At 39.2% G+C, this 23255-nt stretch overlaps 2 non-coding genes across 2 annotated transcripts; both read left to right on the forward strand.

The window, feature by feature from the left end:
- Positions 1-21113: 21113 nt before the first annotated feature.
- Positions 21114-21195, forward strand: trnas-gcu (transfer RNA serine (anticodon GCU)). Its single transcript has one exon. It is a non-coding gene; the product is annotated as a tRNA-Ser (tRNA).
- A 436-nt stretch (positions 21196-21631) lies between these two features.
- trnas-gcu (transfer RNA serine (anticodon GCU)) lies at positions 21632-21713 on the forward strand. The gene has a single exon. It is a non-coding gene; the product is annotated as a tRNA-Ser (tRNA).
- Positions 21714-23255: the final 1542 nt, after the last annotated feature.

Genomic DNA, 23255 nt, shown 5'->3' on the forward strand with positions numbered 1-23255 from the left:
GTTCAAGACTCTTCATCCTTGTATTTAGCAAACATCAACTGCTTGTATTGTTTCTTGAATTGGCTCATCGTTGTGCATTGTTTGATTTCCTTACTCAATCCATTTCATAGTTTGATTCCACATACTGAAATGCTATGGCTTTTTAACGTTGTCCTAGCATATAAGTGTTTCAAATGTAGTTCTTCTCTTGTAGAGAAGCATTGGATGACATTTTTAGGTAATTGGTTATTTTTAGCCTTATGCATTATTTTAGCTGTTTGAAGATGAACTATATCAGCAAGTTTAAGTATTTGTGATTTTAGAAATAATTATAATAATTATTATTATATTATTATTATTATTATATTATTATAATAATTATAATTATCCTTACTGACCTTTTTTGCAGTACATTTAGCGAGTGAAGATTGCTTTTGTAGTTATTACCCCGTATTTGTATATCTACAAATGCATTTCAGAAAGTAATTGACTATTCTTCCCAAGTCAGAAAAGAAAAAAAAACACATAAAGCGTCCAACACACTACGGAATGGAGCACCAACATTTAAATCAGTAACCACAATCCGTATACCGTATGTCTAACGTCAACCATTCAGCCATTGTTCTTAGAGTATTCCAAATATTGATATTTTGGTAAAAATGTCTTCACAAGTTTGCTCCTCCATTCTAAGAATTACAGACTCCAGGACCCTTCCACGCCTGCACATTGTGGATCTAAACACATGGTTTCATTTCTAGTGAGCCCATGTAATTGGTTTTGGTAGCACTGCAGGTGTTGATGACCTTTGCTGAGAGTCTGCTTGTTTAAACTGGAGTTTTTCTAACCCTTGACACATTTCAGTGTCAGGAAGTAAGATGACAAGTACGATAACAACCCCTCACAGGTTAGACCGCTTGTTTATAAAGAGCTGTCCACATTGAAATATTTCAAGCTCACTCCAAAATAAGTACACTACGCAGCCAAACGATATTTAGTGACTAAAACGGTGCTGTTTATACAGTCGTCCCTATATTCATGGTTAAATCATTGCTCTCTCACTATGTTGTGGTCTTTCAAAAGGTAATTAAAAGATGGCTGCTGTTTTGTGGTTGACTATAGCATATTGTTTGTCAAAAAATGAAGAATTCTGGTCACGCATTTTTAAAAGTAAGTACACCAAAATTTGTATCTGTTCACCCACCTAAATGATCTGTATCTGTATATGTACTTGGAGGGGGCGCGCCATATACATATTATTCAGCTATAAGTGTATAGTGTATGTATGTATATTATTTAAAGATTTTTTAATGATCTGTATGAAGTTGGTGACCCATGCTAAATAGGGAAATAGTCTGTCAGCCATGTTCACTGTATTTTTTTCAAAAGCACCACGTTCAGTACTAATAGCAACTTTATATCACTAGCCAACACCAGCTGTTTACATCTCTGTCTTGTCAAATGCACTGCGTACATTACAAAACAAGTTTAACAAAGCACATTAGATGGAAATTTAAATAAAGGTGAGCTCAGGAAAACTTAAAAAAACCCGTCTGGAGTGGAGATAGTGATTAAAAGGACGCTTTGAGCATCCCTTTGTTAAATCGAGTGACTGGAGATCCCAACGGAGATGTTTGTCTCTGAGATTATTTACGTTTTGGCTTTGACTTGTCTAAACTCAGTTATGTATCGAAATACATACTATATCGTATATCGATATTCAACCTAAATCATCAACAATGAGGTGTCTTGGTACAATCATGTGATATACAATAGAAATGACAAACACGACTGTGGCTTCTTCTGTGCAATCAAGATTAGCCACATCAAACCACAAGGTGCTTCAAGGAGACTTTCAGTGGTACGCTGACGTGAAAATGATTAATGACAGGAAGGTTTTTAAAATCACACCCTGCTCCCAAAGCCACTTTGTCTCTGATCAGCTTCCACTCACGGACGCTTCTGTTATCACAGCTCATACACACTCTTGTCTGGTATTGCCCAGGGCTCAGGAGGGAAAAGTCTGGCTGATGTCGAAGCCCAGATCACAATGGACAGGGTCAGATGTGGACTGGACACGAGCTCAGAGCCAACACAAGAGCAATGGCACAGTTCTGGGTTATTGGGCTGAGTTCAAGAAACATCTTATCTTTGCAGTTTCTAAACTGCCACCATTGGGCACAAAAGGCGAGTTTCTCATTTTGACTTCACAATATGAAGAACTATAAAGTGGGCAAATGTCACCTGAATTTCTCCATTGAATTTACCAAACACTTAATGAAATTTGCTCGGGAATCTCTGCTCCAGAATGAGACTATCAATCTATTTAGACTATAAGGGAATCAACCTTTTGTTGAGCAATAGCAATATGTATAACCTGACAAACCAGATTCTTTGTTTTCCTGAAGTTTCTCTCACAAATCCATCTGGGAAAGTGAGCTTTCGAAGATGGGAAAAAAAAGACTGTCGAAAATCTTGTGATTGCTGTTTCTGTCAAATTCAGTTCTGTACAAAATGTCACTCAGACTCTCAGACAAAATCAGTGTCATCCTTTACATCCTCACTTTTAACTAACTCATGTTGTTTACCGAATTCCTTTGTTTTTTCACACCACGTTTCCCATTCAAAGTCAGAGTTGAACTGAAGCTTGACCCGGGGTACAAGGCAGGGAACTGAACTGATGATAAAACAATCACAGGGCACACAGAGACAAACATTTACAATAAAATTCACACCTGTGGGCAGTTTAAAGTCTCCAGTCAAACACAGAGACTCCATACAGAAAGAAAATTCAGAATCTACTCGCCACACTTCAACCGTGCAGCCTGTAAATTCAGTTTCTTAGTTGATGCCATTTATCCGGTCTTGGTAAACTGTAAATGGCTCTATAGAGCTTCAAATGCTTGGTGTTAGGACACTGGAAACAATATGTACCACAGCAATATCAGTGCATTAGGCCTACAGTATTTAAGAAAACAAAATAGTTAAGGAACAATTAATTGAAAACTACTACCATTACAAGAATTAACGTTTTTGTTCATTTAACCTGTTTTAGCTTGTCCTGTGGAGTTCCGTCTGGATCCCCTGCTTGCGCCTTTTGTTTGTATAATAAATCACGTCAGCTCTCCAGGTCCTGGCAGCCTGTTGCTGTATTAGAATTTTCTTCTGTCTTTCTACCACATGCTGTTAAAACACAAAGCTGACATTCAAATTAGATATGAAGTTGCGTCGTTTTAATTAGTTCGCACAGAGGTGGCAGGAACTTGTTCAAAGTGTCACTAAATGGCAGACACCTGAAGAGTTTACTTTTTCTTTTATACAACATACATCAGCCATCACCAAATGGTGGACCTTGGTTTGGATATGGATCCAGGCATGGCCCTTTACAAACCCATGAGAAATTGCAGTAAATGGAAGATATGATGATAATATATAATCATGCTCAAGGACCGATCGCAGTGGCAGTTTATTGGCTTCAATACTTCATTCATTATTGTTGCATGGCAGCAAAAATGGTGACATCAAAACACACATCATTCCGGAGGAAGTATCCACCAAATTCTGTAATGTACAAACACAAAAAATAATGTTGCTCAGAACCCAAATGAGTGTTCACTAAGGATTGCATCGATATTGGAGCAAAACAAAAAAATCTTCCACAGACAGGACAGTTGTCCACACGTGCTTCTACTGCAGGGATTTTACTCCAACGTAAACAGAAGATGGAATTGTGTGACAAAATCCCAAGGCAAATCCCAATGTCAGCAATAACACTAACAAGAAAATCAGAAACTTGTTTTTGTTTTGTTTTTTCCCAGAGAAACTGCTGCAGTTTTATTTAATTTTAAAACAATTATTTTATATTCATCCTTTGCTTGCACGGTCAAATCGTTGATTATTTATGTGAAACTCAGTCCCGTTTTATTTTTAAATATTAAAACAATAGAGTGATGTGCAGGTTATTACATTTCATATTCAAATGAGGTAGTCTATTTGTTGCAATTTTAGGCAAATTGAGGTTCAGACTTTGGCTGTGATAAATTGACCGTATTAAAATTGAAGACCCCTGATGAACATGTTTAGCTATTACCTCCTGTGATTGTGCCGCACTTGAGGAAAAGCACCGACTGGCCTTGAAAATGTTGATTAGGCGGACTACGGCTATCAAAGATAATCATTGTATTAAATGACATGGTACACTTGTCATTAAATTACCTCGGGACATTGTCCACGTAATTTTGTCTTGATGTCTGTCTTAACCGAAATGAGGGTGAACTCAACTGAAGCACAAGTTTAACACGAGCCGCTAAACTTTCAACGGCATGCGAAACTACGCGACACAAAAGACAGCAAACACTCGGAATCGGACCATTCAACTGGTAACTGCACATCAACGTCACAATAGCAACATTCAGCTGACCAGCAGCTCTTTTGTTTTCAAATGTTTATGTTGAGGGCTGCACGGCGGTCGAGTGGTTAGCGCGTAGATCTCACAGCTAGGAGACCAGGGTTCAATTCCCCCCTTGGCCATCTCTGTGTGGAGTTTGCATGTTCTCCCTGTGCATGCATGGGTTTTCTCCAGGTACTCCCACATTCCAAAAACATGCTAGGTTAATTAGCGACTCCAAATTGTCCATAGGTATGAATGTGAGTGTGAATGGTTGTTTGTCTAAATGAACCCTGTGATTGGCTGGCCACCAGTCCAGGGTGTACTCCGCCTCTCGCCCGAAGACAGCTGGGATAGGCTCCAGCAGCCCCGCGATAAGTGGTATAAAATGAATGAATGAATGTTTATGTTTATATGTTGATTACCAACATGCTTAGTTAGTCATGTGATGTTAGTCATGCTTACACAGTCTCTCCATGTAAACTCTTTTTTTCCATTACTAACGTTTACATCTATTGACTACACATATTGATTCAACTTCCTTGACGTGGAAAGACGCTTCAGTGCACCCTCCGCACATCTGAGTATGCGGCATAAAAAATAAACCACATTTCTCATGCGGTTGTTGGTGTCCGAACAAAATTCATTGTCATCATCTATTTTCTTTGACATCTCTTCTGTTCAGGGTCATGTGGGGGTGGTGCCTATCCCAGCTTACATGGGGAACACCCTGGACTGGTCACAGGTCAATCATGACACATTTGGACGGACAACAAATTACACTTACATTACCAACAAGCAATTGTTCCCCTTTTTATTTTCTGCTATCATTATCAATTTCAAACTGTTTTAAAGTCATGAATATATCGGTGCGCTCCGTGTCCTTATATTAGAAACTATAGTCTCTCATATAAAGCGCTTCTCTGCTGCTTGCATATTGATTATAATCAATATTCAAGCAGCAGAGAAGCGCCTCTGAGGGTGGTTGTTCAGCTCAATGCTGCAACTGTCCACTCACACGAAGTAATGAGATCGTCTTGGGTGAAGTGATGCTGAAAATGAATCATCTCCCCCCCCTCGTTCGCTCACGGCACAGTGGGCACATTTCTCTTGGACCTTGTAGTCCAAGGCCATCCATCCTGTACCACCTTGTAAAACTTCACCTCTCAAATAACGCCCACCCCCTAAACACACACACACACACACACACACACACAACTATCACAGTATTTCCCATGGCTATTCATTCAAATGGATGCTAACATCTCCAGTTGTCCCTCGCTATGTTGTGGTTCGAATATCACTCCCTCGATATGTCACAATTAAAAATAAAAACTAGTAAATGATAGCTGTTTTGGAGTTGACTATACACAGCCTATTATTAGTACAAAAAAATTGAAAGACAAGTATTTTTCAGTATGTTTAGTATTTTGGTCACTAGACGCCAGTAATGTTATGAGACATGACGTTACATTCCGTTACCTTTCACACAGCATGGAGACCGGCTACTGAGTCAGTAGAGCCGAGACAACATGCCATGGCTGAGATTGTCTGGAAAAAAGTTCTTCTCTCATTCACTGTGGAAGTGGTACATTTTTGGCTTCTTTACCTTTCTTTCCACTCTGTTTAAAACCCCAAGTTTACAATAAGTCCATTTGAGAGGCTAACTAGTTGAAAGTAACTATGAAAACATTCAGTTTATTAATAATGACTCCTACTTCGCGGAAATTCAATTAACCACAATAAACGAGAGTATTAAAATCACAATACACTGTTACTTGTGAAATTGAAGGACAGCAACACTAGAGATCCATTAAACATTGCAAGATTATTTCCACCCACTGCCCCTGAATTTGTATTGGGCATATTGATGAAATCGTCCAAGGAGGCTTTTGCAAACAACAACAACAATAACAATTCACGAGAATGAAAAAGCAAAGTGCCAGGTGCTCATGAAGATAAAGCTTAATCTATCTCAACTCTGTGTGTACACAAAGAAAAGGCTTTTAAAGCACTGAAATAATTACAGCTATTTTCTGGAAAATATGATGTCTGGAGGACCTGTGCAGCATTGTCTGATGAAGTCTGGGAGAAACATTGCAGGTGAAGGGGTCAGATAACTGAGATGCCACCGCAGAAACAATGAACAGCGTCAGGCTGTAGAGAGAGATATCCAGAAGAGGACAAGCAGGCCTTTGACCAGATGAAGAGGGTGAAAAACACACTTGCTACATAGTTCAATAAAAATGTTGATGACCATCCCAAGTGTTTGTGATGGATAACTCACATTTTCACATGAATGAGCCTACCGTGGCTATTTGCCATGCAAATTCATATATGAAAGAGCGGGGGGAGTCACAGTACTCCACAGTACTGTTGAGGTACCTCCTGGTTTATTGCCAGTGTAAGCAGCTCATTGCACGATTGGTTCATTGCAAATCCATTTAGAGTGCAGTGCATTAATCATGCTGCGGGCTGCAGGGGCTCACCATCTTTGCTGTGCCGTGGATTACAAGGTGATTTAATAGCGAGGAACCTCTGCTTGTGCTCACTGCATTTATTTGTTTTCCCGGTTTTGCATTTGTGTTAAACATGCTTGCACGGAGGTTTGTTGTGGATGAAGGATGTGCACGTACAGTTTGTTTAAGGAACTGCATCCTTTTGAACAAGCCAAGCGTTCCTATCGCATTGTTAAATGTACTGCAGAGCACTGGTACATTTGTAAAAATAGCTTGATGCACAGTAGATATAGACAGTGATACATTATACTAAAACCTCCAGGTATGAAACTCCTATGGGTACGTTCCCATTATAGTCTTGTACGGCGACCCCTGACTTTGGACTCAAAGCTGATGTCCAATTCTTGGAATACAGACTGCATTACAAAAAAGGTGATTTAAATTAACCCGCATATAAAAATAGCACACAAAAGTAAAGGTTAGCTGCCTGCCGAGACCCTCATATACATATAGTACATCAACCATCAAGCGTCGGCCTTTTTATTGGATGTGGATTGTGTCACAAGAACACAAGTGTACTGAATATGCATCAATCAGTACTGACAATAATTGCATATATGAAAAATCAAGGTTACTTCTCTTGATACAGCTATTCTACGTATACTGTTTTCTCATCACCATCCATTTTGTATGTTACCTGGATCTAGTTCTCTTTCACACAAAGTGCTTTTGAATTGTCTGTACAGGTTCCTCTCCCTATGCTATTCTACTCTATCGATCTAACCAACCCAAGGGTGGACAAACTTTTTGACTCACAGGCAAATTTGGGTTACATGCTGCACATAAATACTGTATACTGTATATAAACAAAAGCAAGGGCACCCTCCATGGAAGAAAGGCTAGAGGCAAAAATAATGGTTACTCAGAGAGAACTTAGCCTCCTAACAGAGCTGAACAAACGTATGAATCTTAAGAATAAACTCTGACCAAGAAACACGGCAAGATGCCCACAACTGGTGAACTTGAGGCTGCCAACCGAAGACTGACAGCCTTAGGTACCCGCCTGAAGGGGTACGAGAGCGGAAGGGCCCCAGAAAAATAAACAGGATGTTCTCCAACAATCCATCCAAGGTCTACTCTCGGTGGCGATGTCACAAGATCGTAGAAGAAGAAGAAGTACTCGCTTGGATTGACTACAAAAAAGCCTACAACTCATTGCCACAGACATGAATACTGAAGTGCTTGTAACTGTATAACATAATAAGATGCTGAGAACCTTCAACAAGAACTTAATGAGGCTGTGGGAGGCAATTCTAGAGGCCAACTCAAAGCCAGCTGCACGGGAGGGCATCAAATGCGACATAGAATGTGCAACTGTTCTGTTTAGGCCTGAACACCTCAGTCGAATCGCAACCAAGAGTGGCTTAGGCTATCCTATCCATTCCCAGGTGTGATTAGGACTATATGAATGTGGGTGTACGATATTTAGATGAGGATGCAAATGGAGGATTTGCCATGGCAAACGGCAACCATGACGGAGCAGCTCGAAGTTCAACCACAGCCAGATACCTCTGGAGGGTGAGGCAGATCCCGAAGTGTCAGCTGAATGTCAAAAATAAGGCCCAGGGCATTATCACCTATGCCCTAACAGTAATCATATACCCCGTGGGTATGACACTCTGGGCCCTGGAACAGATGCAGGCCACTGACATCCAAACAAGAAAGCTCCTTCCAATAGATGGAGGGTTCTACTTCAAGTCTAGCATCCTGAGGCTGTACACAAAATGAAAAGAGAGGGTCAAGGAACAGCGAGCATCGCAGGCACTGGCAAAGAGAAAACAGCATGCCTCCAAGAATACATCAAGAAGATGGTTCCCAGGTACAATGCTAAGTGAAATTCTAAGGCAACAGCATCCCAGTAAGGATCAGGAGCTAGATGGGCTGCCTTGGAAAGATGAGCCTGTACATTGCACGTATCACTGGCAAATGGAAGAGGCGGCTAACATCGGGAGAACACACCAAAGGCTGGAAAAGGCTGGATGGAAAAGCAGCATAGTGACAATAATCATAGTAGTCCCTAAACACAAGATGGACCGCTGGTCTACCCATTGGACAGGACCTCTGGTGGAGATTGTGAAATGATCCAAGAGTGCAACACATCAGAGCAGGATGTATATATGTGCATACGTGCATACATGGAGTAGTATATCCTCGTAACAGGCATCATGTACTGGAACATCTGCACCAAAATCTAGACTGTAGGCTCCACATGGCAGGCAAACCGAAGCTATAAGAACATTCTGGCTAAGATTTTGAGGGTCTTACTGGTGATGGCCAACCAGGCTGACATCGTGACAGGTGAACATCAGATGAATAACGAGTGACGGCATCATTAGGTCAAAGGAACATAGAAAGCTGGAGAAATACCTAGGGCTGAAGGAAGAGCTAGTGTGCAGGCAACAGTGGTATGAGGGGTGTTTGGGGACTGGGAACCGTAACACCCAAGGTGGGGGGGTGGCTCCAGCAGACACGCAGAACAACAGAGCACAATAATGGGAACAGCTGAGATCTTGCACCTTAAGCTTCCTGGGCCCAGTGTAGAGGCTTGAAGGAGATATCACCCAGTAATTATTATTTTTATATAATTACTGTAAGTATTAATCCCAAGTATTAAGATGGGTGACTGCAGAGTGATGATAAATACCTTAGATATAACAAAAGATATGTTGATCATTGCAATAAAGTATTATATATGAGATAAGCAATTAAAGTGTTTTTGTGAAAAATCTTAACATTATAAAAAATGGATTCTTCTCCTGGTTCCGAAAAAATAAATGGTTCTAAAAGCTGTTGTTGCAGTCAACAACACAAGCAGAAATTATTCATGAAAGAGTGTATTTTGTGTTTACTAATGCAATGTATGGACTGCACTTTGCTTCAAATGCACTGTTTATTTCACAAGAAGGGGATAAGATAAATAAGTAGCTCTCACTTCATCATGCTACAGAATGTGGTAATTTCTCTCTATACCTTTCAAAGCAGTGAAAGCCAGGGCTCTGATTTATTCATAAACTACGCTTTTCCTTCTCGGCTCATACAAAAGAAGCACTTCAGCTGAGGAAAACAAATTTCAAATCAAAACAAATCAAACTATATGAACAGCTTGTTACATTATACAAGGGCTGACTGAGCAATATAGCCTGACTGTTGACCTCTAACATGTTGTCAAGCATTTGTGACAGGCAAAATGCTATATTACTCGTTTGAATCGACACTTCAGAGGGACTCTAGTCACTCTTTATCATTCACACCATCATTCCATGACGGCTGGTCTTCAGGTTTCTTGCAGTCCCATGTCGTAAGGAAATAAGCATAGTTGCGGCTTCACTGGTTCCACAACATTTCTGTCAATTTCACTTGATTTGTCATACATATGTTGAGTTGTGTGTTTGTATTTAAGTTTTGCGTTAAATGGTGCATTGAACCCCTACCTCCAATCCCCTACCTCTGCACTTTCACACAGATATTCACTCAAGTTAGTACTGATTGGATATCAATGATTATGCAAATTATATTCCCTTCTAATAATACCCAACATCCAAATTCATGCTGACATTTGCATAATCAAACGGCCAAGTGCCATCTCGTCACATACAGAGACTTTGCCATAAATCTTTTATCTTATGTCGTTTCTTCTGTTTTGAAAGTTTAGTTAAAAAACAAAAAACATTTTAGTTAGTTATTTATCATGGAATGAAAATGCCACAGTGCTACTGTGTGGTGCATTTATTTAAACTGAGCAGTTAATTCAAGGGTGTTGTCACATCATTGTAGAAAAATATGCATTTACAAAATAACTTTTAGGTAGGCGGTGGCTAATCTATTTCACAATTAAGTTATCAAATTAAACAAAATGTCAGGAAAATATGCATGTTTATTCATCACATTGTTCAAAAATATTACTGTAGGAAAGCTCTCTCCCTCACAGCATGATCAGCACTTCACTTTGTTTGTATTTCTTAATAACATTAGAACCAGAGTTTTATGTACAGAAATGTACAAAGTGAGAAGAGAAACATTGTGGCTACTTTAGCTTTCAGCACCATGGACAGCGTCTGGATGGCCAGGGACCATGAAAAGCAACATATGTCATCTTCGGAAATATAATACATTCTATATGAATTTCAGTTTGGTTTTGTGTATTGTCAACTTATTAAAAACACAGTGTGCCCCCCCTCGCCCCCCCCCCAAAAAAAAATTCTACAAGATGTTGTTCTCTGCCACATTCTTATAGGACCTTAGCCTAAGTCATGACCAATACAGATAATAAGCGGCCATTCCAAGGGGCACATCCCAGAGGATTGTACACATAGAGTATGAACATCATTGTCAATATACGGCTCCCTTGTGACAAGCCACCTACAGAAATAGAAAGGGAGCATCAAGGGTAGAGTTCAGTATTTGCTTGGGGTCCAGGAATCCAAACTACACCAAGGGCAAAAATGCTGTTATCAGAAGCATCTCCATAATTATGGTATTCATTTCATGTAATTACCGCTAATCCAGTGGGACACCAAGTGTTACGTTATGAACTTCCTGATATTGAACAACCTGGACAAGTGTTGCAGTGCCTGGTAATATTAGATAAATTCAATAGTTTGGGTGAGACGGATATTTGTATTCAGTGTTTGTCATTGCCTGCGTCTTATAGTTTCCACCGACTCACGATAAATTGCCGTATATCTTTAAAGTGGATTAATGCACAAGATACCCATTTTTGTTTGTTTTGGGTTACCAAACAATTTTCTCTGAATGCAAATTATGAGAAATAAGAAACCAACCCACACATTCAGAGAGCTCGGATATTAGAGTCACACCACAGTCTGTCTCGTTTTCTCCCCCTCCGATGCGCTCCACCTCTCATTAATCAGATTAATCTCACCTTGCATCCCCACCAGTAGATAAAATGTTCCTCCTCTCGCCCATTGATTGCCAGATTGTTTTGAGCACTTGAGTCATTCCAGCGTGATTCCTGACTTGCATTTCTGAAGCCGTATCTCTGTCCCAAACCCAATTATTCAAACTCTCCTGGACAGTTGTTGCTGCTTTTCCTATTTTCACTGTAGCGACACACTTTCACTGTAGCTTTCGCTATTGCTTGACTTAACTCGCAGTGACCTTCTGTCATCTGTTTTTTTTGTTGTACTTTTCCTCTCTTTGTACTGTGCCCTTAGTTTTTTTATTAAACCTTGTCAAACCACCTGCCATCTCTGTTTCTGCTTTGGGGTCCAAACGTCTGGTGTACCCACCAGCTGTAACAGGAATGGCCGAATACATAAATGTATATATTATATACTATTACTATTATATTATCACCTTGTACTTTGTACTTTGGTACATGACAAAAAATTTAAAAATAATAATTAAACAATTTAAAAACTAATTAAAAAAATTAACTATATTAAGAAAGCAGGAAGTGAACAAATGTAACAGTTACTGATTGTAAAAGTACAGTACACATATAGACAAACAACCATTCACACTCACATTCATACCTATGGACAATTTGGAGTTGCCAATTAACCTAGCATGTTTTTGGAATGTGGGAGGAAACCGGAGTACCCGGAAAAAAACCCACACATGCACGGCGAGAACATGCAGAGATGACCGAGTGTGGAATTGAACACTGGTCTCCTAGCTGTGAGGTCTGCGCACTAACCACTTGCCCGCCGTGCAGCACATTTACATCACAGCAAATAAATAGTTTTTTTCTTTTGAGTCAATATTCTGCATTTTGCAGTTATTGTATTCTTTTTGAGATGGTATCATCACGTCTCCAATTTACTAAGTCCATTGCTGTGTGCAACGAGTGTGAGTAACATTTAACTGCAGCCAGAGAAGACAAGAAAAGCCTTCATTAAGCATGCTTTTCATCCAGGATCTGACCTGTTTGTGACATAAGTGACACCCAAGCCTGGCTGTGTAATTTATGAGCTGCCTCGATAAATTGCTTCATGCAGGACCATCTCTGGCAGATGAAAACAGGAGTGAAAAAAACCTTTTTATGCTATGTTCATATTTTAATAAAGTTTCTGGCTTTACTTCATTTAAAGATGATGACTTGTGTGTGTTTTTTTTTTCCATAAACATCCATGCAACTCAACTGATGACACAGATTGTCTGCAGCACCCCCGCAGTATTTCATCCAGCGATGGCTACTGCATCTGTAATCAGACCACACCTTGTGGTACGCCTGCGGTGGCTTCTGCTTTGGCTTCATGTCACACTTTGATCGTATTACTTCTCTGATATTTTATTTGCTCGTTGAAGTAACATAGGTTTCCCCCTCTAATTGTGTCTGTGGGGAGAGGGCTCTCCTTGTGTGTTCTAAGAAAGGAAACTGAACGCTATACAAGAATGAAATAATTGAGTTGTGTGTCGGACCACAGTAAGCAAAAAAAGAATAATAGCTGAAAAATACATTTCAATTCATCCACTGAAGCCCATGAAACATTGTTTTCATTAGATTAGAGGTTAAAGTTGGCTACATAATGTTTGTGTAATATATCTTTTTTCCTGTTTAATGGAAAGCCACCCAGTCAGGGGGTGGTGAATCAAAGAAGACACTGTCTGGTGTTTTGTCTGACTTGCCACCCCCAGAATGTCACCGAGCCATCTCTGGCAAGTAAAAAAAAATAATACAAAAAGCACGATGAATGAAGGAAATGTTTATCTTTGCATTAGATTAGTATTCTTGCATGTTTTTGTTACTTTCTAGTTGTACTAATAATAATGGAACGATATTTTATGGACCAAAGCGAGTTTGTGAAAAGCAATTCAATTAAGCAAGCTTGATTTTTGTCACTTTTTTCATAAAGTATAATTGTAGCACAAAGTGTCATAGCGATTTCTACCAAAATATTTTATATTAGCAGTATTCTTTTCACAGGGAGGTGGGGATGTGTATTTTGTGAGTATTAATATAAGCATATTAATCGCTGGCCATTAAGTTGTTTATCCCTAAATGTCAGCATAAGCCCCTGTATGGCCCATTTAACTGAAAATATTAACGTTCTTTCTTTTTATATGGAGAGAAAGAAATTGCAGTGTGTCAGATGCCAAATTATTGTGCACTAACTGTAGAAAAAGTGAAAGACTGAGGTTGAAAGCTTTAGAAACCAAAGAACATCTGCATCAGTTTATTATTTTATGTTGGATACATTTTTAAGTGTGTTTTAATCAAATATCTTAAATATCTTATATAAATACTGCTAAATACTACTACTATAAATTGCTGATTGGTTTCCCCTCTTTGTCAGTCTTCTTTACCACTTTGAAATATTAAATCCTAAACCTTACTTCATTGTAACTGGATAAAAACCAATTGCACAAAAGAATACCGTAACTCTGCCAATTATCCAGATCAAGATTCATGTCTGCTAATTCCACGTCATTTGTTATCATTTACAACTCGATGTAACAGTTTTTGAATAAAAGAGTGGACCCCCCTTCTCTTCAAACTGTACATATGTCTTTGAATGGTTTCTCAATACTCCACTTCTGACAGGATAATGTTATATAAATGCTATTTTTGATTTATTTATATTACTTACCATAAGTAGAGTCTTTTCCAAATGACAAGACCAAATACGGAGAACATGTGAAATTGCACACAGAAAAGCCAGGATGAGTGTCAAACCCAAAACTTTCTTTGAATGCCAATGCCTTATCTGCAGCACTGCCAGGGATTTTAAGTTTCCTAAAATAAGTGTATAATTTGGCTGCTTTTCAAATGAATGATTAAACCTGGAAACAGTGTAGTGGCACAATTAGCTTGTCAGAAGTATGCGTATGACAGACCGGTGCTGCCTGCTTCATTGGGGCAACCTGCTTCCAAACCCCCCCCCCCGATCTGATCCCATGCTGTAACGGGAGCGGAGAAAATAGAAGCAAGGTATACGCCAAGTCAGAGAAACCAGGATGACAGAGAAGGGAACACCATGGCTCATAAACAGCAGCGCTTGGACGGATCCCAGGTCTGAGCCAAGGGAGTACAAGCCAACTCGTTCAATTACCAGAAAGAGAGACACTTCTAAAGAGTATGACCATCTGGAACACGCTTCACTGCTTTTTTCAAACCACATTTGGGTGGGAGACAAAGGTTGATAATTAGTTTCGACAGAAACTTATTCATGTTGGCCTAAATAGTCAAATATGGCCATGGTGAATTACATAGTACCTGTGGATGGAATGAAATGCAGAGTACAGGGGGAGTTCGGACACAGTGTATTTTCTTTGTTTTTATGGTAATGGTAATGGTAATGGTAATGGTTTTATTTCATTTGAACATGCATCAGATTACAATTGAATGCATCACATAATCAGTTCCCAGTTCCACATGTCCAAAAGGAGTAGGAAGAAGCAAAGCTTATTAAATCCTACCCCTCCATCTGGTACTTTTACAATCAGTAACTGTTACATTTGTTCACTTCCTGCTTTCTTAATATAGTTTAAGTTTTTTATTTATTTATTTTTTGTCACGAACCAAAGTACGACGTGAAGTACTTCCTGCCTTTCTAATATAATTAATTTTTAAAAATAATTTTAAAAATGTAATTAATTTTATAATTTTTTCATTTTAATTTTTAAATTTTTTTTTCATCACATACCAAAGTACAAGGTAAATTTAAATAATTTAAATAATTTTTAACATTTAATTAATTTTTATAATTTTTTCATTTTTTTTTTATTTTAAATTTTTTTTATTTTTTGTCACGTACCGAAGTACTCGGTGATATGAGCATCCAATGCCATAATGGGTACCATAGTAAGTGTCAATATAGTGATATATATAGCACATCATGACTGGTTCAAGACTCTTCATCCTTGTATTTAGCAAACATCAACTGCTTGTATTGTTTCTTGAATTGGCTCATCGTTGTGCATTGTTTGATTTCCTTACTCAATCCATTCCATAGTTTGATTCCACATACTGAAATGCTATGGCTTTTGGATAAATGCATATGGATAAATGCTTATATTTTCTTTTATAGAATTATGAGGTTAATTTCTGATACTATGAACCGTTTGAGTTACGAATGCTGATATACTGTGGCAGCTGAGATGAACACACACAGTAGATGACAGCACCCGAACCATACTCAGGCCTTGTGTGCACAACAATGAGCTCATGACTTCTCTGGAAGGCATGTGACGATAACGAGCACCGAAGGGCTCCTCCACTTTAATTAAATGCTCACACACGGTAACACAAAGATGCTGATTGCACAACAGTCACGTGAATAACAGTATTTGCCGTATATAGAAAAACACTAAGGGAAAAAACTAAGGGAAGGCGTGGCATAGATTATAGATCGAGTATGATAGTTGTATCCTGTCTAGACAGACATACAAAAGAATGTTTAGTCTTTGCTCTTCCAGAGTCATCTTTTCACGAGAATGAACACAGACCTCAGCTGGGAAAACGCTCCATGTCTTAGACTGATAATCTGTTGTGAAATGTATTTACTTGACTCTTGGGTTCAAATTCGAGAAAACCTAACAGGGTCGCCGATCAATCACATGATTTGATTTGTTTTTGTTTTTACACCGGATGCCCTTCCTGACGTAAACCTTCCTTTTATCTGGCTTGGGACCGCCACTGGACATCTCCGATGGCTTTATTTCTCCGTCTCCGTTGGGGGTTATTTTGTAGAAGAAAAGCAGAGACTTGAGGTGAGAAACACGATTGAGGTGGCGTCCGTGTTGATCTCGTCACTTGGCGACACTTGGTGACAATCACGTCTTCACTGAAAGTAAAAGTAACTTCATTGATTCCTTTCATTCATCATTGATATATATTTATCTGCATTTTTAATTGTTTACTGCTTGTGAAACTATAACTGTAAATCTATAAATATGTGTCTGGAACAGATTGATCGGGTTAAAACATTTTCTTATGGGAACAATTGAAATGGTTGTAGTAGTATATAGGTCTGCTAGAATCAGACATTCTACAGAGCTGCGGATGGATTATGTATAATTATGTGATATTGAATTGTTAATTTTATTATTTTTACCAGGTGCTGGTTTTGTTTTATATGGGTCTTATATGTGTTTGTATGCTACTAAAACCCCCTCAAAGTATTGATACAACACTGCAAAAAAACACTCAATTTCTACGTTTAAGAAGACAATAACAACATAAATGTAATGTCTCACGCTGGTCGATAAGTCAGTCATTTTTGGATGTGGCTAGAGTATTGTTTTGGTGGACTCCATGCAGTCAGTCAGATAAAAGTAGAATGTAGTCTTTTCTTTTGGACCAAAGAAAGACTGCAACATCTTTTCCCTGATGTCACTCGTCGTTCAGGAAATGTCAGAGGAATGTCACGAGGACAGGTGAAAACACAGTATCCAGTGCTGTGATGACACCTCCCAAAGGACAAATGGCTGTGTATGAAAAATTGATATGAGGCAGGAAATAGACTCTTGGTACAATATACAGTCGGGCTGAGCGTGAGACTTGTGCAGTAGAAATCCGAATCACAGCAAAATGAATTATTCCCGAAGCTGGCACATGGTATCGGTAGCTAAACACAAATTACACAAGTTTGGACTTGTTTAAGGGAACATCCTGAACAAAACTAATGAGGACAGGCACACGGAGAGATGAGAATCCCTCAGGCCGGTCTCCACATGAAGTTCTTAGCTGCAACTGAAGCAGACTTTTTTTAGCGAACGAAATGCAAGCTGGATTGATGCTGGATGCCGATAATGTTATTGTTGTTTTCAGGAAAAATGATTCCGCATTTATGCAATAGCTTCTCGATTCAAGAAAACAACAGTAAGCCGAACTAAAATCATCTGGCAACCACTTGGTATGGAACGGTGCCTCTGTGCTTGGATCCCTGCTCCAGGCAGAAACACAGATAATCAAAGTATGACAATGTTTTACATTTCAAATAACCCAGGGTGCATTATCAGCAGTTATTTACAGTGTAAGCACTGCTCATTAATTTTTAAACGAGCCCTTAAAGTCTGGTTGACAGGCAAAGCTGGCAAGCAAAAGCAAAGGAATGAGCTGTTGTTTTTCCACTCACAATGTGAAACCTAGTAATGGCAGCCAGCAAAGTGCTGCCAGATGCATTATTAATGAACTGATGTTGTATAATGTAAAGGTCAAGGCCTTTGTCTCAACACAAAGTAATTTGTCATACAAGCGTGTCGCTCAGTACAGTGCTCAACATTTTTTTTCCCCGTTGGATTGACGGTTTACATGCAAATATCTGCAGAAACTCGACTGCTGACTTGCTGTTTTCTCAATGCAAACTCACAGGAGAGGATTCTAGAGATGTCTTTCTTTGACCTGACCCGGTTCCAAAGTTAAACACCACACATGAAATCACACCACTGCCATGTCTTCATCCACGCTTCATGAGTGTTAGCGCCATTTACATACCTACCTTTACCTGGCTGCTTTGCTGCTTTGCTGCTTTGCCTTGTGCAGCTTTGTAATCACATTACCCATGCATGTCTCATTAATTCCCCACATTGCTGAGTAGTCCACTACTCCTGCTGTCACAGTCCAGAGGCTACTGCATGTCAAACCGGGCCTCTAAACAAAGAAGGGGGTGAAGAGAAAACGATGGCCTGTGGAGCAGTCACAAATCATTGATGAGGGTCACACGATTTCTAACTGAGACTTCACCATGGGTTCGCACCTTGCAGACTCATAAATGAAGTCTGTTTTTAAATGCTAAAAAGCTATGATTTGAAAATATAACACACATTTTATATTTAAGACTTTTATGCCTACATTTACACATTATTTCAGGGGCATGGTTTTGGAATTACCGTATTATTAATTATAAGGTGCAGTCTCAATTACGAGGTCTATTAGTGTACTTAACGCATAGTACATAAGGCACACTGTATGAGAAGGCACATGCGAAAACAGCAAACATTTAACAATACACACATTGTATTTTTAATTCATCTTCTCTCATCAAAGTCCGCATCTTCTGTATCTGAATTGATCAGCTAGGCAATTTCGCCATCAAACATGTTGGGTTCCCTCTTATCATTGTCGGAGTCAGTCGTTTGTTTTGGGGGTTTTTTTTAGTCTTTCTTCCTTCTTCTTTGGACTGGGTTGCGATCATGATGATTACACAATATAAAAGGTTTTCAAAGTGTGTTGAAGTAATGAGGAAGTTGGAAGAACAGCCCAGAATGAAGGTACAGAGGAAATACAGCAATTGCCACACCCCTCTCGAATGCTGTGAGAAATTATCAAATCTCACTCGAAAAGTTATGGCACAAAAATGATCACTCATTTCATACAAATAATGTATCTTTGTCCATTCATCTATGATTTTCCGCTACTTGACAGAAGGTACAGTACATACAGTCATTAACCGATGTACAGAATAAGTCACTTAGGTAGTGTGCTATTTTCTAATGCGAAATATGTGCCTTAACTCAATAAATGTTGCGCAGCACTGCTAATTAACCTATTTTCATGAAACCTTTAGGCAGTGATTATGTGCTCAATACAACCCTTCCACGGGCACCTAATAAAATCATTATTTTAAAGCAATTATGTACTGTTTATAATTATATATTGTTCGTGTAGAAATATCATGCATTAATGATGTGCTGAAATGTGTTTTTGTGACAGAGTGTGGTTGTGTTGTAAGGAAGAACTGAAATTGATGTTGTAAATCAATTATGATTTTCATTATGTTCCACCAGTTAATTCATTTCATGCTCAAGGCCACTGACCTACTGACTCTGGCATACCCGTGACCCCGATGAGGACAAGCACTATAGAATACGGATGGATGGAAATATTGTATATTGGGATCATTTTTTTAAGCAATATTGCCCAGCCAGAGTTCAGGGATTATTTTGTCCATGAGGGTATGAAGAAGAGAACAGCCGCATGCAAGGTCTGCAGCTCGAAATGTGACACAACAACCATAACATCCAACATTATCTGTCATTGCAAAACACACAAAATGTATGTGTCTTTTAGCTAACACTAACATAGCTTAAATGAGCTACCAAAAATATACATTTTCTGAATAAAATAAGTAGTAAATGCAATCGTGTTTGACCTGAAATACAATAACCGAATTCCTGACTTATTCCAAGAGGAAAGGCACCCAGGAATGTAAAATTTGGGGAATGCAGGCATTGATTTCTCTACCATTTGATAATATTTTCCCTGCACATCTATCTGCTGCCATATTCTAAACCCCCAAGACCTTCGTAATACGAAAATGTTCAATTTCTGCAGCTTTTGATCGTTCTGGAAGTAAGCAATCATGCTTGACCTGAATTTCAGACCATGTTTTTTTTCAAGAGGAATGGCAAGCAAACATAAAATATGGAGAATGTGGGTAAGGGTACCTCTATCCTATTTCACTATGGGGTCATTCATGGGTGGTAAAGGCTTCAATGACCACATTCTGCACGTTGTATTTTTGTTGGCCTTTGCTCTGATATTCAAGAGTCATCGATGCCGCTACCTTTTGTATGCGAAACAAGCACGCTACCATTTGAGCTAATGGTAAAGGGTTCAATCACCGCCTTCTCAAAATTGTATACTTGCTGGCCTTTGCTCTTGAAAAAAAAACAAATGGTCTGAAATTGAAGTGTATAACATTTAGAATCTAGGAGAATGCTAAGCCCTACGATTGGAGCTTATTCCCCTTTTCGCACATTTGTGGCAATATACTCCAATTTCTGACTTTGCACCTTGGCAATTTCAGGACTCTTTGATTCTAATTCCCCCTTTCAGTAAGATAACAGCAATAAATCTGTTGAATTGACACAACCAAAGGCCACCATGTTTCACTGATATGGATCATGAGGAAAGGGACTTTCTGCATGCTTGAAAATAAACGAAAGAAGATATGGGGTAATAACTATAAAAGCAATCCTCACAAATTAACACTAAACAACACAAGTACTACTCAAATACTTATTTTCCAGACCTCCGTAGAGGAGGCCTTTTGTTTCAAGCAAAAAGCCATAAGATGAACTTTGGAGAACACAGGCGTTGCTTCTGCTACCTTTTACATGCTAAGTAAGCACTCTACCATTTGAGATAATTACCATGAAAACAATTGTGATTGGTCTCAATTTCTGATTATGCTTTTTTTGTTTTTTTACAAAGAAAGGCGTATTACCTGGCGAGTCTTTAATCTATCTGATATATAAATAAAAGAGAGAATGAATAGAGTTATTCATGACCGTATAAGTCTGTACCACAGCCTGAGCATCAGGATGAGGTGGCCGAGTGGTTAAGGCGATGGACTGCTAATCCATTGTGTTCTACATGCGTGGGTTCGAATCCCACCCTCATCGAGCTTTATAGTTTATATCTTTGTGCAACAATTAGCTAAAACAATGTGTCACTGTCTGGTCACAGCCTGTCTGGACTCGACCACTTGAGCTAACGGCAAGTGCATCAGACATGTGCATCCGCATTGGCAATTTCTGGAGTCTTTGATCCTTCCACGGACACACTTTGTGTGCAAGTTATTAGAACGGAGAAAATGATCCTCTTACGAGGGCAGTTGTCCTTTCAATGATGGAAAATACGCCATTTCTAACAAAGGCATCCAGTGAACATAAAAATGTGGAGATTGCCTATATCGGTGCCTCCACATCTTTTATGCGAAGCAAGAGAGATGCTGGATCATATCCCTTGATGAATAATGAGGTGACATATATATTCTGCGACATATAGCACATGTACTGCATTGGATGCATCCTTTTCGGCATAGTACTCCTTTCTAAGGATGAGGTGGCCGAGTGGTTAAGGCGATGGACTGCTAATCCATTGTGTTCTACACGCGTGGGTTCGAATCCCATCCTCATCGAGCTTTTACTGCACTTGATCTTTCTGCTACTCCCCTATATCTCAAAGGGGGTATCAAGCAAGATGTTGGATTCAAGGTTGAGAAAACATCAGAATAACAATGTGGGACTGTCTGGTTAACCAAACAGTGTGTCTTTTCAAGAAGAAAAATACTATTTGGAGGGCATTGATCGCTCTACCTGTCATATGCTCAGTGAGCGCGCTACCCTTTGCGCTAACACCCCCAGCACCACATATCTGCATGCACATTGGTCATTTATGGAGTCTTAGATCCGTCCACGGACACAATATTTGGAGAATGCAGCCATGCATGTTTCATATCTGCTACTATATACTAAATATTCTAGACCCTGCAGTCTTAACACAAAAATGTTCAATTTTTGGAGCAAGCAATCATCCTTGACCTGAATCTCAGACCATGCATTTTTCAAGAGGAAAGGTCAGTAAACGTAAAATGTAGACAATGCTGGTATGGATTCCTCTACCCTATTCTCCAAGGGGTGGATAACTGCATTCCCCAAATTTTATGTTTTATAGTCCTTCTTCTGGAAAAAGCATAGTCGGAAATACATGCAACTTCCTACCTGCAACTACCTCTTACGTGCGAAGCAAGTACTCTATCATTTCCCCAGCTAATTTCCCCCTTGCGGCAATATAATAGACCTCCCGACCTTGCACCTTGGCAATTTCTGGAGTCTTTGATCCTTTCAGAAGCAATCGTGCTTGACCTGAACTTCAGACCATGGGTTTTCAGAAAGGAAAGGACGTTTCTTTACCATTTCAGCCTATTCACACTGCTGCATTGTAAATTTGCCATATACTAAACATCCCAGACCTTGCACATTCTTAACACAAAAAAATTATATTTCTGGAGTCTTTGATCCTTCTGGAAGTATTGCGCTCGCATGAATTTCAGACCGTTTGATCAGAATTGACAGTTGCCAACAACCATCAGCAAGCTGAGCTTTAGAGTACGTATCCTTTAGAGGATAAATACTTTGGATCTTGCACCAAAATCTCAGACTCGAGCCGGCCTATCTTGTCAGACTAGCGTTTTGTCCAACCCAGTAATTGAGCATGAACCGATGAAGCCTGTTCAGATGAGAGGCGGAAAATCATCTGAGACAACCTAAGCTGTCTAGTTGCGATCGATTCAATGCTTTGACAATAAATGACGTATATGAATGAGAATATTTACAGGCACATATCTGTTGCAATATTCTAAACCTCCTGACCTTGCACATTGCTTCCAGATGGATTCCAGACTCCGGACACTAATCGTGCTTGTCTTGAATTTCAGTCTATGCTTTTGTCAAAAGGAAAAAAACCTCCAGGAATATATAATTTGGACAATGTAGGTATTGATCTCTCGACCCTGCACCACATAGCATATTCTAAACATGAAATTGTTCAATTTCTGGAGTGTTTGATCTTTCAATGGTGGTACCATTGCTTACCTCCAAACCATTTTTTCAAGTGGAAAGGTCAGCAAACATAAAATGTGTATAATGCAGGTATGGATTCCTTGACCCTGTTCCTCAAT

This window comes from Doryrhamphus excisus, linkage group LG11, assembly GCF_037039965.1.
Source record: "Doryrhamphus excisus strain RoL-2023G ecotype Guam linkage group LG11, RoL_Dexc_Guam_v1.1, whole genome shotgun sequence".
Classification (NCBI taxonomy): domain Eukaryota; kingdom Metazoa; phylum Chordata; class Actinopteri; order Syngnathiformes; family Syngnathidae; genus Doryrhamphus; species Doryrhamphus excisus.